The sequence below is a fragment of the Zalophus californianus genome, chromosome 4 (genome assembly GCF_009762305.2).
Source record: "Zalophus californianus isolate mZalCal1 chromosome 4, mZalCal1.pri.v2, whole genome shotgun sequence".
Taxonomy (NCBI): Eukaryota; Metazoa; Chordata; class Mammalia; order Carnivora; family Otariidae; genus Zalophus; species Zalophus californianus.
The window spans coordinates 155,542,726-155,548,725 of NC_045598.1; positions in this window are offsets into that span (position 1 = coordinate 155,542,726).

Below are 6,000 nucleotides of genomic sequence, written 5' to 3' on the forward strand. Positions count from 1 at the left end.
CCACTCAGGCTACCTAATTGTGTCTCAGTTTCTACATTTTTTCCCCAGGGATAACAATATCTCTGTGACACTTAATGGAAGCCAATATTTTGCCTGATAGTTTATATTCACTGCAAGTAGTTAACTGGCTTATAAAATAATCCAATTAACCAGAGAGAACAACCGTATACAATGTTAAAAACAGTTGTATTGATTAAAACCTAATTTTAACTAAGTCGAAAATTGGCTTTTCTTTTAAAAGAATTTTTCAGTTTGGAAGAAATTCAATATGGGGGAAAGAAAGAGAAAGAAATTGAGAGAAATAGGAAGAGAATTTTTCCTGTTTTTGAGCCAAAAATTTTTGAGGAAACATATATATTCTCTATATATATTCTAATCCCTGTTTTTCTTACTATTCAATAAAAGGCACTATTCCATAAAATTTGCTATCACATGGTGATCCTGAGTTCTTTGTCAGACAAACTCTCTTTTGCTGTTATATTATTATTGTAATTGGAGTGTATTTTTTGGCTGGTACAGCATTGTTGTTGTTTTCCATAATATAAATGCTTAGCCTGAATTGTGATCAGAAGGTGGCAGAGTTAAAAATTCAGGTCGTAACTGTGTATTGAAATGGGAATGAAAGTAGCAATTCCAAAATATTGGAAATGCGGCTGAATAAGCATTTAAAGCAGGGTGTGATCCTTAAGTACTACCAATACATCTGGTTGCTGCCTTGTTAGGAAAGGGATGAGTCGACTCGCTAGACAAGTCCAACCGAGACTAACAAGCAGCTCTGAAACTGTGTTCTAGTTCTCATCTTCTGTTCCCATAGGATGATGTTTGTCAGCTTAAAAAAAAAAGTCAAGCAATGTATTTTTCAACAAAACCAAGTAAGCCATAGGATTTTAACGTTAAAGCAGGGTTTGGGTGTTATCAGTGCAGTTAGTTTCTGAGAGCAGTTGACTGATGTTCTGCACCTTCTTGCTGGACACTTGCCATGGCATGTCAGTGACTCCTTCACACTGACGATCTCTTGAGTGCTCAGGTAGCATGATGCACCTGCAGAACTGCTAATGGACGGTCATTTTCCATTATCTAAAAATACGATCAATCTATTTGCTAAAAGGAATTCTGACTCCACAAATTTGACTTTTATTTTCTTATTCGTCTTCTTTCTCCTTCCAAACAAAAAATAAGCTAGACAACTGTTGGAAGTTTCTTAAATCATTCCTGCTTCATTGCCATCCCAAAGTATGTGTCAGAGAAGGGAAATGTAGAGGGACTGTTTTAATTCAGTGTGAGGACTAATTAGGAATCCCTCTGGAAAATTATAGAAGACAAATCAAGGCCTGCTCAAATGAAATAATCATGAGGTTGATTGTATATATAAAACATGTTGATTTCTGTGAATAACTCAAAATGTCTCATCTGCTTACTTATTAGCCTCTTTGTAATTACATTGTAGAGAATATTTTTTCTTTTTCACTTTACACCATTTACTTCCACTACTTTGAATTTGTCATTACAGCAGCTAATGCATTTCCTTAAAGTAAAAGAGTAGTATTTAAAGATCTGTTAAGGGGCACCTGGGTGGCTCAGTCGTTAAATGTCTGCCTTTGGCTCAGGTCATGATCCCAGAGTCCTGGGATCGAGTCCCACCTCAGGCTCCCTGCTCAGCAGTGAGTCTGCTTCTCCTTCTACCCCTCCCCCATGATTGTGATCTCTCTTTCTCTCTCTCATGCTCTCTTTCTCTCAGATAAATAAATAAAACCTTAAAAAAAAAAAAAAGATCTGTTAACCGTGGTGTGGAATTTAGAAATAGAACCATCCTAAAGTTTGTAGGGAAACATCAAAGACCCTTGAATAGCCAAAGCAATCTTGAGAAAGAAGAACAAAGCTGGAGGCATCACGCTCCCTGATTTCAAACTATATTACAAAGCTATAGTAATTAAAACAGTGTGGTATGGGCATAAAAACAGACATATAGATCAATGGAAGGGAATAGAGAGCCTAGAAATAAATCCACATATTTACAGTCAACTTTAATTTACAACAAAGGAGTCAAGAACATACAGTGGGGGAAAGACAGTCTCTTCAATAAATGGTATTGTGAAAACTGGACAACCACGTGCAAAAGAATGAAAATTGACCACCATCTTATGCCATGTACAAAAATTAACGCAAAATGGATTAAGGACTTGAATGTAAGCTCTGAAACCGTACACTGTGGAAAGCAGTGTGAAGATTCCTCAAAAAATTAAAAATAGAACTACCATATGATCCAGCAGTTTCACGTCTGGGTATTTATCAGAAGAAAACAAAAATACTGATTTGAAAAGATATGTGCATTCCCATGTTCATTTTGCAGCATTATTTACAAAAGCCAAGATATGGAAACAACCTAAATGTCCATCAATGGATGGATAAATGGATAAAGATGTGGTATATATACACAATGGAATATTACCCAGCCATAATAAAGAATAAGATCCTGCCATTTGTGACAACATGGATGAATCTTGAGGGTATTATGCTAAGTGAAATAAGGTAGACAGAGAAAGACAAACACTGTACGATCTTTCTTATAGGTGGAATCTGGGGGAAAAAAAAAAATCCAAGCTTATAGACACAGAGAACAGATTGGTGGTTGCCCAAGTTGGGGGTGGGAGAGAGCAGGGAAGTGGGAGAAATTGGTGCATTGTTTTGTGGGTTTTGTTTTTTTTTAGCTTAAATAAATTGAATTTTAAAAATCTGCTAACAGTGGTGACACACTGAGAAGCTCCATGGCTTCTGGGTTCTGGTGGGAGTGAGGAGGCTGGGGACCACTGCGTGCCCACTGCGAGTGATGGTGCACTTGGTGTATTGTGCGAAATGTGAGGGTAGATAACTACATGGGACTCTCCTACAAGAAAGAAATTGTGCAAACAAGCACGGCAGATCAGAGTAAGCACCTTTTTTTTTTTTTATATGTAGTATAAGCAAATATCCTCAGGCAAAGATTGACATTCAGATTTAAATCACACATTTAGTTCTATGTCCTGTACAGTGAGCTCCATGTTAAAGGTCTGCAGATCTTTTCTAATAACAGAAGTAATAAGATACTCATTTAAATTAGAAATATGCATATTTTCTGTGATTCCTTTCCTCTGCCACCTGGTGGATTTTACTTAAAACTGCAGTAGTAATGTCCTGAGTTGAACAGGTCAGCTGATGTTGATGCTTTATGATTGATCTCATTTGAGTTTTTCCAAACTATTGACAGGCACTGTTAATAAACATTTTATTTTTATTTTTTTTTTAAGATTTTATTTATTTGAGAGAGAGAGAATGAGAGATAGAGAGCACGAGAGAGAAGAGGGTCAGAGGGAAAAGCAGGCTCCCTGCTGAGCAGGGAGCCCGATGCGGGACTCGATCCAGGACTCCAGGATCACGGACCTGAGCCGAAGGCAGTCGCTTAACCAACTGAGCCACCCAGGCGTCCCCGTTAATAAACATTTTAAAGGGCACCTGGGTGGCTCAGTCATTAAGCATCTGCCTTTGGCTCAGGTCATGATCCCAGGGTCCTGGGATGGAGCCCCCCCCCCTGCTCAGTGGGAGGCCTGCTTCTCCCTCTCCCACTCCCCCTGCCTGTGTTCCCTCTCTCCTTGTCTCTCTCTGTCAGATAAATAAATAAATCTTTAAAAAAAATAAAAATAAACATTTTAAAAACACATCACAGGTTAATAATAGAAATTTCAGGGATATCTAGGTCTCTTTTAGGACACTTTAAAAATGTTTATTGTTTAACTATTTTTTCCTTAGGTCCATTTCTTTGCAGAAATGGAATGGTCATAACTTTAGCAAGTGTCTTGGTTAAGGCCTCCAATTTCTTTTGGAGTTTTTAAAATACAAAGCTTTCAAGCATACAGGAAAGTTGAAAGAATTTTACAGTACATAACTGTGTATCCACAGAGATTCTACATTAAAATTTTTACTTGCTTTGTGTTGTATCATGCATATACCTATCTCTCCATACATACTTATCTTTAATGAATTGTAAATTAAGTTGCGGACATCAGTTCACTTCCCTTGAAATGCACCCATTAATAAGAGTTCAGTATTTGTTTATAGTTAGTTTACTTAAAGCACTATTTTCCCATTACATTGGAAATGTTTGGAACAGAGGTGGAACACAAGAACAGGTTAAATACCATTGTTTTACAATTAGGGTAATTAGAGTTGTTAGTCATTTAATAATACCAGCATTAGTCACAATAGCCAAACGGTGGAAACAACCCAAGTGTCCGTCAGCAGATGACTGGGTAAACAAGCTGTGATATACACATATGACAGAATAGTTAGCCATAACCAAGGAGTGAAATTCTGATACGTGGATGAGCCTTGAAAACATTAATGCTAAGTGAAATAACCCAGACACAAAAAGACAAACACGGTCTGATTCTGCTTATACGAGGTATCAAGAATAGACCACAGAGACAGAAAGTAGAATAGAAGTTGCCAGGGCTGGGGAGAGAGGGGAATGTGAAGTTGTTGCTTAATGGTTATAGAGTTTCTGTTTGGGATGATGCAAGAGTTTAGAAAATAGATGGTGGTGATGGTTATGTAACATTATGAATGTACTCACATGCTGCTGAACCGTACATTTAAAAATGGTTAAAATGGTAAAGTCACATTATGTGCTACCATAATAAAAAAATATTTTTGAACAGGTTAAATATCATTCTTTTATGATTAGGATAATTAGGATCACTAGTCTTTTAATGGGTTGTTAGTCATTGTCATGCAATTTTTCCACAAGGCATGCTAGAACCCATGCCACATAGTTGATCATCATAAAGAAGATCATGTTTTATTAAAGAAACAAAGTTATAATCGAGAGTTACATTTGAGAGTACACCACTAAGGAAACAGCAATACGTACATTGTAGAGATGACCAGAAATGTGCCATAAGAGCCAAGACACTGTAACAGTTGTCACGGCTAGGGACTACTGCGTGTGTTTACACACAGGAGAGAGGGCAGTAGGGGAAGGCAGCCCCTGACTAGGGCAGAGGTGACCCCGTGCAAGGGGTCTGGCAATGTCTAATATGGTTCAGAGAAATGGCCTGTCCCAGAAGACGGAGCAGTGGGGCAGAGAATCCGGAAAGGGAGCCATGACAGAGAGCCAGGTAGACACATATACCCTATGATATATGGTGGACAACTGGGAGGCCTGTATATGAGGGCCAAGCACCCACCCACTGGCAGGGTCATAGGGCAGGACTCTAGACCCAGGGTGGAGTTAAGGATCTAATCAGCTTCCCAGATCGAGAACTTGGAAATAAGGAAAACTAGTGAAAGCTTTGATAATATTTACATCCTTCAATTTAACAATTCATTTATAAGGAATTTCTTCCACAGAAGTAATTATTTAGCACAAAGATGTAACTGTTCATACAAACATTTTAATAGCAACAGTGCTTAAAATAATGAAAACTTTGATTAGCTTAAATGCCCAGTAATAAGGAAATCCATACAGCAAAACAACACATAGTCATTAAAAATGCTATCGTGGAAGAATTCCCAAAGGCTCGTAAAGATGGTTCCATTTCTGCAAATACTACACACTGTTCCCGGTTAGACAGTACTTATGTAAGTACTCCACTGAAAAAATAAAAGGGGGTGGCACTGCTAACGTTTTATATCTGAAGTCATCTATGTTACTCAGAGCTTCTTCAGGTTGCAGAGGGATATCATGGGATAAGAAAGGTCTTTGTTTTGCTCATTTCATTCACTCAGTGTTTTATTACCTTTGTATACTTTACTGAAAGATACTTTTATGGTCTTGCTTGAATGCAGAGACAAAAAACTGTATTAAAAAGTTTGCTTCTGGGGGCACCTGGGTGGCTCAGTCGGTTGAGCATCTGACTCTTGATTTGGCTCAGGTCATGATCTCTCTCTCTTCCTCCGCCCCTCCGCCCCACCCACCTCTCTCTCTCTCTCTTCTCAAAAAAGTTTGCTTCTGTTATTGCAGAGGAG